Source organism: Periplaneta americana, chromosome 2, assembly GCF_040183065.1.
Source record: "Periplaneta americana isolate PAMFEO1 chromosome 2, P.americana_PAMFEO1_priV1, whole genome shotgun sequence".
NCBI classification, from domain to species: Eukaryota; Metazoa; Arthropoda; class Insecta; order Blattodea; family Blattidae; genus Periplaneta; species Periplaneta americana.
Window position 1 is genome coordinate 190,172,006 of NC_091118.1, and position 23,151 is coordinate 190,195,156.

Genomic DNA, 23,151 nt, shown 5'->3' on the forward strand with positions numbered 1-23,151 from the left:
TAAACTGCCAAAAAATACTGGTGATAGAGTATAAATTACTGAACAAAAAAGCTTAACAACATTTTTCTCTAACTTTCGTGGTTTCCTACAAAAAAATGTTATCTGTGATTCTAATGTATTTGGAAATTTACCTCCCACATAGCAGAAAGAACGGCAGCAGCAATAAGATCTATGCACGACATAAAAAAGATCCGCCTAATGTCACTCGACACGGCCATGAAACTGTTTAAGGCCTAAGTACTCCCCGTAATAACATACGGGCTAGAACTGATAGCGGAATACCTAACAAAGAAGCAGTGGGCAGACATAGAGAACATCAAAGCGAGGTACCTGAAAAGAATACTTGGGCTCTCGAAATACACCGCCTCGAGATTAGTATACGTCATGACAAAGGAAACCTTTCTACTTGAGGAAATCAGGCTACAACTAGCGATACAAATGACAGCCCAGCTGAAGGCAGCCATCGACGAGAGGAAAGAAAAAGAGAAGGAGATATGGGAAGAATTCTTCACCACAGATGCAATAACCAACGATGACTGGAAGGGACCAAACTTCGAGCTCCGCCATCTAGTGACGAGACTAGCGGTACACGGCTTCCACAACAAGATCTGCAGCAACAATCGATACCACGACCCCAGCGACAACTGTGTGTGTTCGTTATGTGCAAAAATGTGTGAACGATACAATATCCTTCGATGTGAGAAAAGGAAGAAGACAATATAGCAAAGACTAAATAACTAAATACCCATTGGGTGCTCTTTCTCTTTATCATTATTATTATTATTATTATTATTATTATTATTATTATTATTATTATTATTATTATTATTAATGTATTTGGAAATGATAGTTAACAGTCATTATTTACTTCGGTCCGTCACATACATTGCAAATTTGGTGATATCCTTGTTTACAAATCAGGGTACTCTGTTGTCTCTCTATTATGGTGGTGTTAGCGTGTGTTGGACAGAAGGCCATTGGCAATGACGTTCACATTTACTGGAACAGCAAATATTATACTATCAGTCCTAAAAACATGATATTTTAGGAATCAAAAACAAAAATAGAAGAAAAAACAAAATTTCTCTACACATCATGTTTAGTAGACCGAGATGTACAGTATGCATAATTTTGGAAGTTTATATCGTTTTACACCCTGTATGTACTACGTCCTCTCTTCTTATATTACTCTCAAGGATCAGACAAATCCCATAGCGACAATCTTACGTCTTTAATTGATAACTCTTGTCTCCACACATTTCAATGTGTACTGCTAAACTAAGTCCACCGGTACGTCCTTCACAGTTCGTTTGTTTGATATAATGTTTCCACTATATGATAACGGCAGTATTTTTTCACAGAATTTTCACTTAGATCTGATTAGTGAGATGAAGAGTTTAACAACTTCTCTGAAGCAAGATAAGGATTCAATAGGGCAACGTTATCTCTTCACACTAACGAAATATGTAGGTCTAACTGCATCGTCATTTTAGAATGGTTATATTTAAATGGCAATAGTTCAACTTTACCAAAAGAAAGACAATAATATAACATTAACAATGTAAATGTACGTACTACTATATTTCAAAGATAATTAGCTTTTGAATTTTGTTTTTGTTTCCTTTCGTTTTTTTAAGACACCAGACGTACGTATGTAACTTGCTTACATTATCTGAAATCGTTCGGCATCCAGGACGATACGTCTACAACAGTACGTCCTTTAGACAATTTGTCCATTATCTCACGTCCACAGCTATTTTGCCCAAGGAAATTAGTCCAGCAAATATTTTGTTCACCAAAAAATTTATCCATTAATATTTCGGTCAAAAATTATTGTGTCCATAATTTTTTACCAATTTTTCTTTGTCCACTAGTTTCTGTGCCAACTAAATATTTTGTTCATTTTTGGGTAACAAGTACTTCCAATATACTACTTACTAACTGGCTTTTAAAGAACCCGGAGGTTCATTGCCGCCCTCACATAAGCCCGCCATTGGTCCCTATCCTGAGCAAGATTAATCCAGTCTCCACCATCATATCACACCTCCCACAAATCCATTTTAATATTATCTTCCCATCTACGTCTCGGCCTGCCCAAAGGTCTTTTTCCCTCCGGCCTCACAACTAACACTCTATATGCATTTCTGGATTCGCCTATACGTGCTACATGCCCTGCCCATCTCAAACGTCTGGATTTAATGTTCCTAATTATGTCAGGTGAAGAATACAATGCGTGCAGTTCTGTGTTGTGTAACTTTCTCAATTCTCCTGTAACTTCATCCCTCTTAGCCCCAAATATTTTCCTAAGAACCTTATTCTCAAACACCCTTAACCTATGTTCCTCTCTCAAAGTGAGAGTCCAAGTTTCACAACCATAAAGAACAACCGGTAATATAACTGTTTTATAAATTCTAACTTTCAGATTTTTTGACACCAGACTGGATGATATAAGCTTCTCAACCGAATAATAACAGGCATTTCCCATATTTATTCTGTGTTTAATATCCTCCCGAGTATCATTATATTTTTTACTGTTGCTCCCAGGTATTTGAATTTTTCCACCTCTTCAAAGGATAAATTTCCAATTTTTCTACTTCCATTTCGTACAATATTCTCGTCACGAGACATAATCATATACTTTGTCTCTTCGGGATTTATTTCCAAACCTATCTCCTTACTTCCAATATGCAATTTAAAAAAGAAGGGTTGCTATGGAAATTATTTAATTATTTTGTAGCATAATAATGTTCATTTCTATGGAAATATGTAGTTCATTGGTTCAGTATTAAATTTTGAAGTGAAAACATTTAAAATGGCTTATATGATGATAACAGTAAAAGGGCGGGACATGCTAGTCAACAACAATTATACTTACCACTTTCATTCGCATTATTATTATTATTGTTATTACTGATTCGGTTAAATTGGAAAATATTCAAAGAAAATTTATTTCCTTATGTGCTTTTCGATTTATACCCAATTCCTCTGACTTTAACTATGAGATTACCTGTAAATATTTTAACTGTTGTAACCTTTATTCTAGACGTCAAAATCTTGATTATCAATCTTTTGCAAAGTTATCAATGGTGATATTGATTGTGAGTCTATCATAAATAATATCAGCCTTCGTATTCCTACGAAAGATTTAAGATTTCAAAAAAATTTTTATAACAGAAATTCAAAATCATGTTCTCCAGTCTGTAGATTCATAAAATATGCCAATCTGCATGGGCACAATTTAGATCCTTTTAAGGTATAGTTTCGTTTTGATTAGTAGTATTTACTGTTCTTGTTCTCAATTTTATTTATGTATGTTTTTGTTTATTTAAGATATTATTTATTTGTTTTTGCACCTTTTTATCTTCTGTTTGTCTATTGTGCTGAACTATAATTGGCCTCTGGCTGTTGTTCAACACACAAATATTAATAATAAATAAATATTAAATAAATAAACATTATTACAGTAGTGGTAGTGGTATAGTAGTAATAGTGTATTAGTTTTAAACAATTTATGCAAATGGACAATCAGAAATATTGGACACAGTGTACTGGACGAGACAATACAATGGACAACTTATAAAGATAATAAAGGTAAATGTAGGACATAATAAAATGTGGACCAAACTTTCAGAGGACAAAATAGCACAATGGACATTTAAACTGTGGACGAAATAATAGTGGACATAAAACACCAGAGGACGAAAAAATATAGTGGACAGAATATCAAATGGACGTACGAAACAGTGGACGAAATATCCGTGGACATACAGGATGTGTACAGATAAAGAAATAACATTTGGAGCTCCCTTATTGCATGTTTCGCTTACAACACACTGCGCATGTGCAGTAAACAAGAGCCCCCTCTATATATGCTACTTGTGGACAGTCGTGCGAAATGTTTGCCTACATAGCCTACAGGTGGACTCCCAGCAAGACTCGCTCCAAATTTTAATTCGTGTCTGTACAACAATAAATGCTGAGAAGGAAGGCGCGGCCGTTGCGTTGGTTCCAATCCTGCTTAATAATAATAATAATAATAATAATAATAATAATAATAATAATAATAATAATAATAATAATAATAATAATAATCCGTCACTGTATTTTTGGTAAAGAAAATTCAAGTTAAATTTTTATCCGGATTATGAAATTTTAAAATTATGTTTTATTTAAAGACGCTGCCAACTGCTGAGGTTATATCAGCGTCGCCTGTGTACCTGAATTTTGTCCCGCAGGAGTTATTTTACATGCTAGTAAATCTACTGACATGAGCCTGTCGCATTTAAGCACACTTAAATGCCATCGACCTGGGTCAGGCTCGAACTCACAACCACTCTCTCACTTTACTCTTCAATATTCTTCAAACTTCTAACCCTAGCTACCTAGCTTCTCCTTTTCAACATTTGTCCTCATATCACGAAATAGATACTCGCTCACAACACCATATTACTCTCTCCATTCCTAAACACAGAACATCCTTCTACTCATCATCTTTCACCGTCTCTGCAGCTCATCTCTGGAGCTCTCTACCACAACATGTCAGAGACTGTCGGACATTGTCTAGTTTCAAAAATACATTAAAATTGCACTTTTTGAATTAGATTCCTTTCGGTTATAAGCCCTTTTCTCTGCCATAGTTTTGTAAAAATATAGGCTGAATATTTCTTTTTCCTTCCTTTCCCCTTTTTGTTCTATTTATCAGGCGATGAATTTTATTATCATAGCCTTTTTATCGTGAATTTTATTTAATTTTCGTATTTCTTTTCTTTATTATTATTAGTATTATTATTATTAATTATTATTATTATTATTATTATTATTATTATTATTATTATTATTATTGAATAATTTCGAGGGAAAAATTGTTCCGGGGCCGGGTATCGAACCCGGGACCTTTTGTTTAACGTACCAACGCTCTACCAACTGAGCTACCCGGGAACTCTACCCGACACCGATCCAATTTTTCCTTCTATAGCCACAGACCTCAAAGTGGGCTGACAACCGTCAAGCAATCAACTTCGTGCCGTATACATTTTTCCTTCCAACATTCCTTTCCTCGACTCGCGTGTCTTCAAATTGCAGTTAATTCAACAAGTCCTACTCTAGGCTTCCATTCAATTAACAAAACTATTGCTGCAACCAATTTGCTCATCCTTCTACACGTTAAGACAGACGTCAAGCATCTGAGGCAAGCGTCATCATCATGTTAGTGTCTAATGACAATGTGATTGGTTCCTAATATAATACTAGGCCTAATATATTCAACTTCCCTAAAAAAAAAAACTGCTTGTCTGGCGTGTAAAAAATTCCATTTCTAAGGCGGGTAGCCTTCAAGATTGAATTCAATAAATGCGATATCCTCAACGATAAGATAACAGATGAAGATGACTATCAGATCGCTGAACGTGAATCTTCACGGAACCCAAAGTCGTCCAAGTCTGTGTCTTCCTTTTGCAAATTTCGATGTTAAAACAATCATGATGGTAAAAGATATAGAATTATGTTCTACAGCAAGTTCCAGCGAACCTTTCTAGTGTATCTGTAGATCGATTAAAACATACAGACTTATATTATCATTCAACGTGTTAGCTGTCACAGCAGTGTTGCAAACTTAGCTATTTTGGCTAGATCTGTTGTTGTTTTTTTATATCTACTTAGCTACTACAATTTCTATATTTTATTTTACAAACATAGTGCTTAGCTGTATTTTCCGATTAATTTAGCTACTAAAATTAAACTATTTAGCATTGTTTGTATGGAGTTTAGCTATAGGCTACTTCAAATTATGGTGGGCTACTTTTTCACTAATTCACCAGTATTGTTATTTCATTTGTATTGTTGTATTCATCTGTTTTTTATATTTTATGTCAAATATTATTTTATTTTATGTCTATTTTATTTTATGGTATAACCATTCGACGTTGTTATTTCCGGCGTGACTCCTCCTCTTTACTTACGTCTTAGGAAGTCAAGGCTCTATAAAGTCTAGGTAGGTAGTATCGTTCGCAATTTTTGTTCTTTCGTTGCCGAGCTACCAGACGAGGGATCTATTTGCCACACCGTTAAACATTATCATGTAGTAGCTCCTATGATAATAAATCAAACGCACTGTAATTCAGGAAATAATTGAGCGGCAAATAACGTCCTCGTGTGCTTTCTGCGAACGCCAACGAAAGAGCCAAAATGGCGGGCGATTTTATTAAGTATTTATCCAGCCTTAGGAAATGCTTAACATCTTCATCAGCGAATCACAAGACGCACATGCTTAAATGTAGCCGACCTGCAACGCGATTGGCTGCCGGAAATTAGAGCGACGGGACTAATATACATTCCGTGAAGTCACTTTCATTGTAGCGGTTATAGAAATGAATTAAAATATACCTGTAGGTAATTTTTAATAATAAATTAATTAATAATAGATAAATAATCAAATAAAGGCTGAAAAAGCATTTATTTTGTAAATTAGGCATTTATATTAAAAAAGGCAGAAAAAGGCAACATAAAAATGTGACGTTTCAATCTCAAAGGTATAATTCGTACACATTTACTTTCAAAATGAAGATAGATTTAACACATTTAAAAAGGCATTCTGCCAAAGTTCCGGTCTCTGGTTACCACCCTAAAACAGAAATTCATCACTATAATACAAGGTACAATTATTAGTCTTTCAGAACCTAGAGTTAGATTAAGTAAGTCCAAAAAATGGTTCAATTCTATTGATATAACATTGTTTAATGAGTTACCACAAAAGGCGCACGATGCAAGTTATATACAGTTTAAATCTGTTTTGTATAACTGGTTAATCAACCATCCAGTCTATAGTATTAGTGAATTTCTTGACTCCACTGTAAATATATTCTAAACTAGCCGTACCCGTGCGCTCCGCTGCACCCGTTAGAAATAAATATAAAGTAATTACATAATTAAAATAGGACATTTGATCCAGGGAACATTCGTGTTTGATAGAAGGATAAATCGTTTAATATGTTACTTAATTTAAATTGCACCCAAATATTTAAAATGCGATCATTTTGGTCCAGAGACACTCATTTGGTGCAATGACAATTCCTTTAACATGTTTCTTAATTTTTATTACATGCAACCATAGTTTAATGAAGATTGACATCATTTAGATTTATTGTGTATATTTTATTTTACTTGTTATAGGTTTCCATTGAATTATGGTAATAACTTAATTTTAACCCTTGTTTTCTACGTATTCAGTAAATGGCGCTCGGCCCACTATGGTTCTGAACCCTTCAAATAACTTAAATTATATTATATAATATTACATTACATTTTATATTAAATTATATTATATTATATCAGAAGTTACTGTAATAACATTAAAGCATTATGTCCATCTAGAGAAACTACACTTTCCAATGGTGAAATAATTAATTATACAAATCGGTTAATTTAGCTTCCGATATTACTTCATACTTCTTTTTATCCTCTCAGCTTCATACAAACGCAGAAACATTCTCTGTACTAGTAGGCTACCTTTCATAGCTTTCGTTCGATTGTTGCTGTCCAAGGCCCCTTATACAGTAGACGAAGTCATTTGTTTTTTAATTCATTACACGACCTTAGATGGCAGTTATTTTAATTTTAAAACTCATTTATCTCATTAAATATCAGTCCTATCAAAATTTTTCAAGGAATAAATCTTATCGCAAATTATTTTTAAAGAAACTTTTGTTATGTAACATTTTTCACAAAAATCAATAATAAGCGAGATATTTCGATTTATTTAATTCAGGCCCCCTTATAACCCCCCTTTTATATAATTATTTTGAATGTCATATAGCCTAAAATCTAAGTTACAACGAACTTAATTTATATTCCAATTTTCATCGAAATCCGTTCAGCCATTATCGCGCGAAAAGGTAACAAACATACAGACAGACAGACAGACATACAAACAAAAAATTTCAAAAAAGCGATTTTCGGTTTCAGGGTGGTTAATTATATATGTTAGGACCAATTATTTTTGGAAAATCGAAAATTACCAGAAAAATTTCGGCTACAGATTTATTATTAGTATAGATTTATAAGCTGCATTTGCTCTTCATTATTACGATTATTATTAGTATTGGTTATTGTTGTTATTATTATTACTAGTATTGTTATTTCATTTGTATTGTTGCATTCATCTGCATTTTATATTTTTATGTCAAATATTATTTTATTTTATGTCTATTGCAACAAACTGTTGCTCATGACATTAATAAACGATTAATTGATCGATTGATTGATTGATTGATTGATTGATTGATAAGTTCAAATAATCATTCCAGCTCCTCAAATTCGTCGCGAAGCTGAGTAGACACCGGTTTCATATAAAGGTCTGCGCACACCGACGCGGGACGCGGGAGCGAATGCGAAACCGACGCGAATTATTGTGACTACAGCGGGATATGGATCCATTCACACCGCAGCGACACAATCCCGCCTAAGTGGCGGGACTGCAGCGTTCTACTCGCAGTCCGCTGCAAGCAGCGTTTTCCCGCGTCCCGCATTCATTTTGGCAATGGCGACTGAACAGTTAATAGAGTGCGTTAGGAGCGTTATTACACTTTCTGCCGCTAGATTCGCCTTGCAATGATGACTAGTTCCATTGCTAAATACTGTGGAACGTGAAAATTATTTAATTAATTTTGCATTACTCGTCGAGTACGAAGATTATAAACATGCCAAGCATATTTCAGTTTTATTTGAGATTTATTGATGACTTGTTAAAAATAATAGTATGCAGATTTTCAGTGTGATTTAATTAAATTTACAATTTTGTTTCTCGTAAGTCTGGATTTGTTAAACTAAAAATGTTGCTTTCAAACTACATTCTTCATATGGTTCATTTACTTTGGAAAATTTATTGTTTTCAGTTACATGTTTTTCCTTCAGATTTCGTTCTCTCTAATTCGTTTTAATTGTGAAAGTGAACTACCGGTGTCTTCTACTTTCAGATATTATTATTATTATTATTATTATTATTATTATTATTATTATTATTATTATTATTATTATTATTGGCGGCCGGGTAGCTCAGTTGGTAGAGCAGCTGGCTACGGACTGAAAGGTCCGGGGTTCGATCCCAGGTGGTGACAGGATTTTTTCTCGTTGCCAAACTTTCAGAACGGCCCCGAGGTTCACTCAGCCTCCTATAAAATTGAGTACCGGGTCTTTCCCGGGGGTAAAAGGCGGTCAGAGCGTGGTGCCGACCACACCACCGTACGAACTCTAATTTCCTCATCCAGTCCCGAAAATTAAATGAAGAGTTCGAATTCTCCCCTGATTTGAGAGGTCGAGCCGCTAGGAGCGCCACATGCAATATGTCTCCCTATTATATCACTCGAAACACTTAAGATGTCCGTCTTGTTAGTATAAAGTTTTTGGTGAAAGCCACAGAGGGCGCAGTAATGAATGAGAACATTTTGTATTACAAAAAGAATGTCTGTTCTCTTAACCGGAGTTTCGTTTAACAATGGTTCTGCTGTGATAGCAAGAGTGTAGTACTATATGAACGAACCTATGATCATCTTCGGCAACTACAAGAAGCATCCTATTCGCGACTGCATCCCGCTTTGGTGTGAAGACAACGATGAATTTCGCAGCGATCGCGGGATTACAAGTTTCACTGTCGCTCCCGCGTCCCGCGTTGGTGTGCGTAGACCTTAATGGCCGAAATTTCATCAGAAACATTTGTGTTATTGGAGTCTGCGCTTATTCAGCAGCCCTGGTATCAGACATGACGCCTGAAACCACGCAGCTATGGCGCAGAAACACGGAAATATAAATCAGTGGAACAAAACAAAGAATTTACTGAATTTCTAGGTCATGAATAGTGTACCGTAACAAGATAGATCTCCATATCACGCTATACTCTTGACACTAATACTCAAATAGTTGTCAAACGGCAAAACTGCTGTGATAAGCATCGTCGTGAGATAGTGGAGGCGGCGCAGACAAACGATTTGTGCAATATGACGACAAGCACGTCCAGCCGTCAAGGCCTTGTGTGGTCGCCAATCCGATTCCCATGCACTCGTGTTACGTAACAATGGCGTCGCAGGTAGAGACAACTGTTTGTTTTACACTATGCGTGCCACGTCCTAACTAATCGTAATATTTGATCAGCGTTGCCAACTCTACGGAATTTTGTCAGCATCTACGGATAGATGGATTTTTTAACTGGATCTATGGATTTTTTTAGATCTGATTTTATTTCGATTTTTAATTGGGGTGGAGTAGCATCATCTGTACTTAATCCATTAACTTTATTAACACAGAAGATTAATAAAAATTTGTCTGACCAAAAATATGGATTACCCAACAAATTTAATTTATACAGATTTTAATGTATTAACTACTGAAGAAATTTATAAATATAGTTTACTAACTTATTACCACAGAAATCAAATAAAACATAAATATAATCGACATTAATGTCGTACTCGAAGACAAAAGTCTACTTTCCCATTAATTGAACCTAAAATGTCATACAAGGGCAGTTCTTAAACATGGTGCTAGTTTCGGCCCAAGACTTTATAATAAAATTACAAACCATTTTCCAAATTTGAAATATTTTAAAATTGAAGCTTTTATAAAAGAAATTTGTAAAATTATCCATGATGCATAATATTAACAAATGTATTTTTTTTTAGCTTTTATTTCTGTCGACTATATTCATGTTTTTATTGAATATCACTGGCTTCTGTCGGATTGTCAATTTAGGCCTATATTAAATGTGTCTTTTTCTCTCTTTTTCTCTTTCTTCTTTATTCTTGCTCTTGTGTTGTATTTATTGGTTTGTATTTAGTAAACGTTATTGTAATTTTATGTTATATTATTGACTAAGACTACACCGTACACGAGCCTGGCTCTTACGGTAGTGGCTAGAAACATTTTTGTTTTATAAATTTAATTTTTACTCACTAGCTAGCTAGTTAAATAAATAAATAAATTGAGAAATGGATAATGTTCTTTTGTCATTTCACTTTAGTAGTTTTTTTTTTTCAGCGGACTGTACTATAGTTTACTCTAGACAATGATAACGATAATAACAAAACGGTATATGTACGTGAAAGACCACAAGTATTATCAGAAAATGCAGGTTCTAGATTTCTAAAATGTTGTAAGATAATGAATTCACAATCGGACAAAAATTACAAGGTAGGCCTACCACAAGACTTGTTAGAACTTAAATATCTGATAAAAGTATAAAAAAAGGTTACTAATAATATTTTTCAAACCAGTTTCATCAGAGTAGTTTAAAAAAAAAAAGAATTATGCAGTTACGTCATTTGGTAACCATAACGTTGTTATGGTCTCTCTGACATCTTTAATATTTTTATGCTCGACCATGACGAAATGTAGTAATTATACACCTGGTAGCAGTCCTTTAATGCATGTCATTAAAGTACACCTACTCATTAAAGTATAGGTATTTTCAACCAATGACAACTCAGCTTACAGGTGTTCAGCCAATGAAAAGTCAGCTTTGTACCGTTATAAAACCGCAAGTATTGATTATTCTCGGATATGCAATCGAAAGAGAATTAGCGAAAAGTCACGGAGGCTGGAAATCCAATACTGTCGCAGAAGGTTATGTTCTGTTACTATAATAATTAGCGTTAATTGTAAATAATATTCAAATAAATTCAATTTGTCATCTCGTGTTTCAATGTCGAATTCAATAATCAAGGTTATACCAAGTTTAACGGGATTACATCAAGGTCAATGACATTATTGTTCCTCGGAAAAAATCAATACTTTCGCGTCTGCGCACATCTCACAATTCACGACCTAGAATAAGGTCACTTCCGATCTTGTCAGATACAAATGTAAAATGTATACATCTTGCGTTCGTTTCATAAACATCCATACTCGCTTCTTAATTACTATCATTATAGGCTAGTTGCATAGTGTACTATTCCTGCATGTAATAAACACTTATTTCTGAAAAGTAGACTACTCTCAGAAGTGTAGAGTTGTTGATTTTAATACAATTAATTTTTTATTTGTCCTATATAAAATATATTAAAATTCACATAATGTTTTGTGACTTAATTTTTCTGTCTTCAAAGAAATGGGCATTATTGTGGTCTACTTTTTGCATAAATGGATGTTAAATTAGTGTACAAAACTTCATAATACTATCTCTCATGGTTGTGGAGTTATGAAATAATGTGTGAAAATTGTCAACTTTTGTAAAATTTAATTTAAAGTAAAAAGTGAATTTCTTAAAAATATTATTAGTAACCTTTTTATACTTGTATCAGATATTTTAGTTCTAACCAGTATTGTTGTGGTATCTTGTAATTTTTGTCCAATTGTGAGTTCATTTTCATATAAGATTAAAAAAATTTAGAGCCTGCATTTTCTGATACATAAGGTGGAAAATTTAAATGAGGAATCGCCAATCTAGTAGAGATGGGAAAATTTGTTATTTTCTTGTAACAATTACAACTGTTTCAGCTCCTTGCAAATACTAAAGTCCCGTCGCTCTAATTTCCGGCAGCCAATCGCGTTGCAGGTCGGCTACATTTAAACGTGTGCCTCTTGTGATTCGCTGATGAAGACTTTATTCATTTCTTCTTAAGGCTCGATGAATACTTAATATAATCGCCCGCCATTTTGGCTCTTTCGTTGGCGTTCGCAGAAAGCACACGAAGACGTTATTTGCCGCTCAATTATTTGCTGAATTACAGTGCGTTTGATTTATTATCATAGGAGCTACGACATGACAATGTTTAACGGTGTGGCAAATAGATTCCTCGTATGGTAGCTCGGCAACGAAAGAACAAAAATGGCGAACGATACACCTACCTAGACTTTATAGAGCCTTTACTTCCTAAGACGTAAGAAAAGATGAGAAGTCACGCCGGGAATAACAGCGTCGCGACTATAGAATATTTGTGCTGAAGCAGTTTAGGAGTCTGTTTTCTCCCGTTCATGACAAAAAGTATGGACATCCTTCAGTCTTGCTTCTCGATAGCAAGACGTAATGCAATTCCCAGGGTCACGATGCTTCTTATAGAGTAGCAATTGACTTGATTTCTAACCCCCATTCAAACATAAAGGTCATCTTACGACAAGGAAGTGTTTTTCTTGCAACAAATATAATTTCATAGCAGGTCTGTGTGATAAGCTGACCATAAAGCCTTTTTTATTTATACATGTGATGCAACACGTAGTGGGATCTTAACTGTGTCTGGCGCTCTCACGCGGATTCCTCGATGCATCATAATTTAACTATTTGTACGGACCTCACTTCACTGTTGAAAGCAGATACGCTCAAAATCAGGCTTAAGAGAGATTATGATAAAAGGTACTACCAACTATAATGCGATTCAATATTAGGTCCCCTACTTTTTCTAGTGTTTATAAATGATCTTGCCCCCCTTATAAAAGATGTAGGTCATCCCATATTATTTGCAGATGACACAAGTATAGTAATTACAGCCAATAACTCCAACACATTCCAATCTTCAACAGAGGAAATTCTCTTCAAAATATGTAACTGGTTCTCAGTCAATAAATTAGTATTAAATTGTAACAAAACTAACATAATCCTGTCCAAATTCAACGTGCAAATTTCTAGCGCAATAATTAACAATAGATCCCCATTAGAAACAACAACGTTAGCAGACTACCGCCTTCCGAATTGCCGTCGACTCTAGTAGGGCAGAAAAGGTGTCTTATACAGGCGTTGGTAAATAAATCTCCAGGGGATAAAAGTCAGTGAGACAATATCACGGCAATAATGGAGCTATCGTGGAATGAGAAATGTAGAGGAAATCGAAGTACTTGTGAAAACCTGCATCATAACCGTTTTTCCCACCACATATCTTAAAGTATCTGCGTGGGATCGAACTACAGCTTTTCTGATGAAAAACCGTCACCTAACTGAGAGACCTGTGACTGTGGGTGTTTAGAAACGCCGCGTCATCAAATAGTTAGGCTAAGTGATTTATTAGCGACTTACGCTCGTAATTCACGCTTCAAGCTTCTGGCACAGATCATCTGTTGCTGTACACAAGACACTTACTGCGTAAAGGCTAATTCACACGGGGATAGTTTACAGGAGTCAAGTGCTTGGAGCAAGTCGACTTTCCTTCAACTTTCCCCGTGTGATATGGTCGAGACAGTCAAGTTGTGACTTGGCGGTCAAGCAGAATTTGAGTTGACGACCCGTCAACTTTTGTGTCCACTTTCCCGTCACGTGACCAACTTGACTCCACCACTTCCCGCGTATGAATGCGAACTTGTAGCAACTTGGCAAGTACAAAGTTTGTAGTTTTAGGCCTATTGTCGAAGTAAATTAATAATTATTAATAATGAGCGCCCCTAAGTGGAATTCCAACGATATCATAATTTTTTTGGAAGTGTGTGAGAAGTATGAACTTGTATGGAATATACGTGACAAAGAATACCTCAATAAAAACAAGCGGGAATTATTATTCCAGAAACTAGTCAGTGAACTCATGAAACAAGATTCCGAAAACATAGACGTAAAAGTGGTTCGAAAAAAGTTAAAAACCCTTCAAACAGGACTCATTCTGAGATGTTTCCTGTATTCTGCAGGATCTTCTTCAGCTAATTCTTTCAACAAGGTATTAGATGCACCGTGCATAATTCTTCTACGAATCCATTTCTTAACCCATGTTCTCTTTTCCTTTTCTTCAAGAATATTTTGTAATTCATACAATAACAAGGCGCCAATTAGCTGCACACATGCTTGAATATGTGCTGGTGGCATCTTCAGTTTCACAAAAATAAAAAGGCCAGTTCACTATTGATTTTTATTAACTATAACAGAATACAAGAATTCAAACACCACTACGAATACAACATTCAGCGCTCGCTTTTTTTCAAGCATGGTCTCCGTGTGATTACAAATATAGCATCAAGTTTAGAGGCTTCAAGCACTTGACTCCTGTAAACTATCCCCGTGTGACTCGGGTTTAAGTATCCTAACCGCATTGTGACCTCCCAGTCACGAAATGAGTGATATCTGTCTGTCTGCGAAATCACCGATTTCTAGTATCTTGAAGTAGGCCTACTGAATGTTGTTCGATAGTAAAACATTCGCTTCACTGCCAGCGATTTAGCCTTGATCTTGCTCTATGCTCATATGTCCGATTTTAGACTATTTTTTTCGGAGGAAGGAGATTAAACAGCGGAGGGGAGGTCTGGATGATTGATGTATAGGTCATGAGATATTTTCTCCTTTGACATTGTTTTGTACTTCAACATAGATATTATTATTATTATTATTACTATTATTATTATTATTATTATTATTATTATTATTATTATTATTATTATTATTATTAGGACGACATGCTCAACCGGATCACTAACAAGAGACACCTACTTCCCAACAATTCACGACCGACTCAAAAGCCATCACTTCAAACCTACTTTCGTAACAACGCAGTTTCTTTCTGGACATGGGAAATTTGGTACTTACTTCGACAGATTCAACATTCCAGCAGACATCGACTCTCCATGCTCCTGCCGCGAAGACCTTCACAGTGTGAAACACCTTCTATTTGACTGTCCTATTATTGAAGCAAAGAGATTTCAAATAAAGACACATCTTCTGGACTGCGACACCGAATACAGGACTCCACTATGTGAAGTTATCAAAAAACCTTGTTGCTACAGACAATTTATAGACTTGCTAAATTTTATCTTTAAAAGACTATAGATACATATTTCACCATTATCTGTGTAAAAATAAATAGTATACCATATAACAAAAACTAAAACCCTACCATACCGCTTGGTGAATTAGGGTTCTTTTCCGCGGATATTTAATAATAATAATGATAATAATAATAATAATTATTATTATTATTATTATTATTATTATTATTATTATTATTATTATTATTATATCGTCTGATCCGTTTGAAAAGGCATAACATAAAATCGCTATAAAAATTATGTCAGGAGTAATAAAAAAATATATTTCAGTTTTAATATGAAGCGCGGTCCGCTCCATTCAGGGCAGATCCCAGGACGGCAACCTCTGTAGATAATGTCACAGAGAGATCGAAACTCTTGCGCACGTCCTGGGATCCTGTCATATGGAGAGGCTTTGCGTAACAGTCGACATCATGTAATAAGATCTGAAATTGCCAGCGCATTTAAAGACATAGGATTCACAGTACAATGAGGAACTATTTGGTTTGGCAGAAAATGGAAGTAATAGAAGAATTCATATAAAAGAAATTCTGATATTGGCTTAGTGATCGACCTAATTGTTCGCTTTGAAAGTTACAGCAGTCAACCTGATGATGTTGACAAAGAAAATGAAAGTATTTACGAGCCCACCATTCCCTATTATTAAAAAAAAAATAAACTTAGAGAAATCAAATTTATGGTAGGAACCAGACGAACTATTCCTCATTTTGTAAATACAAGGAGAAAAATAAAAATACAACGAGAAAAAGAGGATACAAGGATAACAATGGAAATACAAAGAGAAGAAGGCGAATAGAAAGAGAACGAGGGAAGACAAGGAGAACAATGTGAATACAAGGAGAAAGGGAATACATGGAGAATTAGGGAAAGACAGAGAAACTCAGAGTACAATGAGAACATGGGGAATGCAAGGAGAACAATAAAAATACGACGAGAAAAGAGGGAATACGAGAATAACAAAAGAAATACAAAGAGAAGAAGGAGAACCGAAAGAGGATGAGGGAAGACATAGAGAACAATGGGAATACAAGGAAAAAGGGAACGCATGGAGAATTAGGGGAAGACAAGGAAATTCAGAATATAATTAGAACATGGGGAATATAAGAAGAATAATAAAAATACAACGAGAAAAGGGGAAATACGAGGTTAACAGGAGAAATATAAAGAAAAGGAGGCGAACAGAAAGAGAACGAGGGGAAGACAAGGAGAACAAGAGAATACAAGGAGAAAGGGAACGCATGGAGAATTAGGGGAAGACGAGGAAATTCAGAATATAATTAGAACATGGGGAATATAAGGAGAATAATAAAAATACAACGAGAAAAGGGGAAATACGAGGTTAACAAGAGAAATATAAAGAAAAAGGAGGCGAACAGAAAGAGAACGAGGTGAAGACAAGGAGAACAAGAGAATACAAGGAGAAAGGGAACGCATGGAGAATTAGGGGAAGACAAGGAAATTCAGAATATAATTAGAACATGGGGAATATAAGGAGAATAATAAAAATACAACGAGAAAAGGGGAAATACGAGGTTAAGAAGAGAAATATAAAGAAAAGGAGGCGAACAGAAAGAGAACGAGGGGAAGACAAGGAGAACAAGAGAATACAAGGAGAAAGGGAACGCATGGAGAATTAGGGGAAGACGAGGAAATTCAGAATATAATTAGAACATGGGGAATATAAGGAGAATAATAAAAATACAACGAGAAAAGGAGAAATACGAGGTTAACAAGAGAAATATAAAGAAAAAGGAGGCGAACAGAAAGAGAACGACGTGAAGGCAAGGAGAACAAGAGAATACAAGGAGAAAGGGAACGCATGGAGAATTAGGGGAAGACGAGGAAATTCAGAATATAATTAGAACATGGGGAATATAAGGAGAATAATAAAAATACAACGAGCAAAGGGGGAATACGAGGTTAACAAGAGAAATATAAAGAAAAAGGAGGCGAACAGAAAGAGAACGAGGTGAAGACAAGGAGAACAAGAGAATACAAGGAGAAAGGGAACGCATGGAGAATTAGGGGAAGACGAGGAAATTCAGAATATAATTAGAACATGGGGAATATAAGGAGAATAATAAAAATACAACGAGAAAAGGGGAAATACGAGGTTAAGAAGAGAAATATAAAGAAAAGGAGGCGAACAGAAAGAGAACGAGGGGAAGACAATGAGAACAAGAGAATACAAGGAGAAAGGGAACGCATGGAGAATTAGGGGAAGACGAGGAAATTCAGAATATAATTAGAACATGGGGAATATAAGGAGAATAATAAAAATACAACGAGCAAAGGGGAAATACGAGGTTAACAAGAGAAATATAAAGAAAAAGGAGGCGAACAGAAAGAGAACGAGGTGAAGACAAGGAGAACAAGAGAATACAAGGAGAAAGGGAACGCATGGAGAATTAGGGGAAGACGAGGAAATTCAGAATATAATTAGAACATGGGGAATATAAGGAGAATAATAAAAATACAACGAGAAAAGGGGAAATACGAGGTTAACAAGAGAAATATAAAGAAAAAGGAGGCGAACAGAAAGAGAACGAGGTGAAGACAAGGAGAACAAGAGAATACAAGGAGAAAGGGAACGCATGGAGAATTAGGGGAAGACAAGGAAATTCAGAATATAATTAGAACATGGGGAATATAAGGAGAATAATAAAAATACAACGAGAAAAGGGGAAATACGAGGTTAAGAAGAGAAATATAAAGAAAAGGAGGCGAACAGAAAGAGAACGAGGGGAAGACAAGGAGAACAAGAGAATACAAGGAGAAAGGGAACGCATGGAGAATTAGGGGAAGACGAGGAAATTCAGAATATAATTAGAACATGGGGAATATAAGGAGAATAATAAAAATACAACGAGAAAAGGAGAAATACGAGGTTAACAAGAGAAATATAAAGAAAAAGGAGGCGAACAGAAAGAGAACGACGTGAAGGCAAGGAGAACAAGAGAATACAAGGAGAAAGGGAACGCATGGAGAATTAGGGGAAGACGAGGAAATTCAGAATATAATTAGAACATGGGGAATATAAGGAGAATAATAAAAATACAACGAGCAAAGGGGGAATACGAGGTTAACAAGAGAAATATAAAGAAAAAGGAGGCGAACAGAAAGAGAACGAGGTGAAGACAAGGAGAACAAGAGAATACAAGGAGAAAGGGAACGCATGGAGAATTAGGGGAAGACAAGGAAATTCAGAATATAATTAGAACATGGGGAATATAAGGAGAATAATAAAAATACAACGAGAAAAGGGGAAATACGAGGTTAAGAAGAGAAATATAAAGAAAAGGAGGCGAACAGAAAGAGAACGAGGGGAAGACAATGAGAACAAGAGAATACAAGGAGAAAGGGAACGCATGGAGAATTAGGGGAAGACGAGGAAATTCAGAATATAATTAGAACATGGGGAATATAAGGAGAATAATAAAAATACAACGAGCAAAGGGGAAATACGAGGTTAACAAGAGAAATATAAAGAAAAAGGAGGCGAACAGAAAGAGAACGAGGTGAAGACAAGGAGAACAAGAGAATACAAGGAGAAAGGGAACGCATGGAGAATTAGGGGAAGACGAGGAAATTCAGAATATAATTAGAACATGGGGAATATAAGGAGAATAATAAAAATACAACGAGAAAAGGGGAAATACGAGGTTAACAAGAGAAATATAAAGAAAAAGGAGGCGAACAGAAAGAGAACGAGGTGAAGACAAGGAGAACAAGAGAATACAAGGAGAAAGGGAACGCATGGAGAATTAGGGGAAGACAAGGAAATTCAGAATATAATTAGAACATGGGGAATATAAGGAGAATAATAAAAATACAACGAGAAAAGGGGAAATACGAGGTTAAGAAGAGAAATATAAAGAAAAGGAGGCGAACAGAAAGAGAACGAGGGGAAGACAAGGAGAACAAGGGAATACAAGGAGAAAGAAGAAAATACGTGAAGAACTAGGGGAAGACAGGGAAATTTATAATGCAATGAGAACATGGAGAATACAAGGAGAAAATGAGAATACAAGGATAACAAGAGAAATACTAAGATAAGAAGCGAACAGGAAAAGAACGAAGGAAATAAAGGAGAAAGAAGGGAATACATGAACAACTAGGGGAAGACAGGGAAATTCAGAATACAATGAGAACATGGAGAACAGAAAAAGAATAATGGAAAAAGAAAAGACAAGGATAACAGGGGAAATACAAAGAGAAGCAGGCGAATAGAAACAAAACAAAGGGAAGACAAGGAGAACAAGGGAAGGAAAGGAAAACAAGGGTAATACAATGAGACGATGAAGACAAGAATAACATATGGAAGGGGAAGTAGAACAAGGAGAATAAAAGGGAAAGAAGGGAAATACAAGGAGAATAAGGAGAGGAGGGATTTCATTTTTATGATGGTTACCCCAGATATCTAATGAGGAAAAATACACGCGGCAGATGAATCTCTCTTGTCAGTTCCCTGCGATAGATTTTTTTGTAGAATCTGTATCATGCAGGGCCTCTACTTGAGTTACCCATACAAAAATAACCGATAACTGACATTTCACGTCAGATCGTATCTCGACGGGGAATGAGGGTATGTGGAACACGTAATGGGGTAGGAATGCATATGACGTATTGACTATGCATACACGAAAACAAACATTTTCATGAATATGTATCAGCTTTCCTCTAATATGACATAAAAATAGTCATTGTGTGGCGTGTCAAACATGAGGACGCTATTTATAAACTTATAAAACTTGTATTAGTAAGTGGAAATCGCCTCTTGTTATCGCTGGGCGGAATGGAAATATGAGTCATTCTAGCTTAGTTGAAAGAATAATTGCCAATTTTTATTACGAATTTCTCAATTCTTTAGTTTACGACCATTTCAAACTAAAGAGGCAATTAAAAATGATGCAATTTTTATATCTTTTTACTTTACTCTTATGGGGAAAAAGTTACATGTGAATGTATAGGCCTACAGAATTTCTTAAGAACATAGGGATAAATAATTAAAACTCTTTTAACAATATCATCCTATTAAGTATTGAGTCTCTTACAGTTCCGTTCCCAACTCTTTGTCCCTGGCTCAAATATAAGGTGATCATTGTTTTTTCGAAATTCAAAACCAGGACATTTAAAATAAAAAAAACAAGTGTAGCAATAAAACAACATGGTTTTAATGAAAAAGCTGCAAAAGTACTAGCCCTACAAACTTCAGTTCCAGTTTTGTTTTTTATATCTTATATTTTTTAAGAGTGGATTGATTTTAACAATACTTCGTTTTCCTGCATGTTCTTATAAAATTCTACACAAGATTGGTTCAAATTACATTTAGTACTTATAGTCCCGTCGCTCTAATTTCCGGCAGCCAATCGCGTTGCAGGTCGGCTACATTTAAACGTGTGCGTCTTGTGATTCGCTGAGGAAGACGTTATTCATTTCTTAAGGCTCGATAAATACTTAATATAATCGCCCGCCATTTTGGCTCTTTCGTTGGCGTTCGCAAAAAGCACACGAAGAATTTATTTGCCGCTCAAGTATTTGCTGAATTACAGTGCGTTTGATTTATTATCATAGGAGCTACGACATGATAATGTTTAACGGTGCGGCAAATAGATTTCTCATATGGTAGCTCGGCAACGAAAGAACAAAAATGGCGAACGATACTGCCTACCTAGACTTTATAGAGCCTTCACTTCCTAAGACGTAAGCAAAAAGGAGGAGTCGCGCCGGTAATAACAGCGTCGCGACTATAGCATACACTTCAAAGTTTCAACATGTAAATGAGTTTCATCACTGAACCACATATTATTCATAAAAAAAAAACACACGTTCGGCCGGTGCATTGGTTCCTGGTAAACATAGATAATATTCTACCGATGTACTAATATTTTTGTAGGAAACATTATTTTAACTGAAGGCTTTGAATACTTCAATCCATCTGTTCGATATTGGTACAGAATTTTGTCTCCGGTGAGTAATTTTTTCATCTGTTGTGTAGTGAAGGGCAAAGCAGGTTTCATCAAACAGTTCATCTTCTACTAATTCGATTTCAGAAAAATGCCGAAGAATGTAATCACTGCAAACTTGAATGTTATCACTGATGAATTTGTTTAACAAAGACCAATTTAATTTTTCGGTATGCTTATTAGATCCTTCCCATTCCTCTAGAATATGTAATATATATTGAACCCATATGTCATCAAAATTCTACCACTTGTTCTTTGAAAACTAGACTGCACTGGTTACATCTCACGACTAATGAGAACAATGTCTCAAAAAGCAGTACTGTATTAGTAAAATCAGTACGTATGGTCAGCTTACTTAAATATGACGTCACTAACACCGAATCGGTCTGCCAGTGGAGATATTCACGTCGGGAAGTGTAAAACAGGTTGGCGACTTGATCCGACCAGACGGGATAATGGAAACGATGTGTTAGCCCGCATAGACACAGGTGATATCTTGGGTGCATCATTACCAACCCAAGACAAAGCGGATCAAGTTTCCAGTGTCATGCTCTTGTCGAGGTGCCTCTGTCTTGCAAATGCTGCTTCTTTGTTTCTCTTGTGCGCACATCGATAATACTGCTATCTAGCGGTGTTACTCTCAGGCGTCGCATTAAAAAATGTAAGTCGCTACTTCAATTCCTGCCTCTCGCTCGTAATTAATAGCACGAGCTCCATAATGACACAAGGAACACGACTAGTTGTGCAAGTCATGCCTACCTTACGTCCTTCGAAATTATTTCTACATACACAATGACTGTGCATGATCGCTAGATAAACATAACACGAGATTTACGTAGAATGTTTTCATATGATGTCCGACTTAAGTTTGCAGTTTCTGTACTGATTATTTAGTGATATAGTGTTTGTTGGACGTATTATTGAGTGGGTGTTAAGAATTTAAGAGAATAAGATAATTTTGATAATGCTTAACTTCCAGAAAAGCAATTATATAGAGAAATCATAACGGCATATACTCTGTGTTAGGTTATGACTTCATAAAGTGATTCTTGGTAGTTAAGTGAATATTATAACACCTGTTGGATCCGAAGTGAACGGGTTCAAACCGGGCTGAGGGCGATGGATTTTAAAGACTAATAAAATCCTTAGCGGTAGGGAATAAAGTTGCTGATCCCGTCTAGTGAATTAACGGAAAGAAAAAGAACCTGTTTGTGATAGAGGGAATAGGCAAAATTTAGCGTCCATTTCTCGTCTATGTTAAATTTCAACGCTGAATAATCTTTGCAGTTGGAAAATGTCATTAAATGAATTACTACTACCACTAGAGCATTGCCGGTAACGAATCAGCGGAGAAAGGCTTAAATATTCTGCAGTTCGCTAAAAATAAGGACACTTCATATCCTTCAATCGTAAGATAAGTAAAATCCAAAACTAAAATTATGAATTTATGAATATTACCAAGATCCAA

General features: G+C 35.5%; 1 protein-coding gene and 1 long non-coding RNA gene across 2 annotated transcripts in view; both read left to right on the top strand.

The window, feature by feature from the left end:
• Oatp33Ea (Organic anion transporting polypeptide 33Ea) overlaps positions 1 to 23,151 on the top strand; it is a 111,571-nt gene that overhangs the window by 8,587 nt on the left and 79,833 nt on the right. The window lies entirely within an intron of this gene.
• Positions 15,922 to 21,567, top strand: LOC138694958 (uncharacterized). Its single transcript, XR_011331031.1, has 3 exons — positions 15,922 to 17,249; positions 17,637 to 18,411; positions 18,799 to 21,567. It is a non-coding gene; the product is annotated as an uncharacterized lncRNA (long non-coding RNA).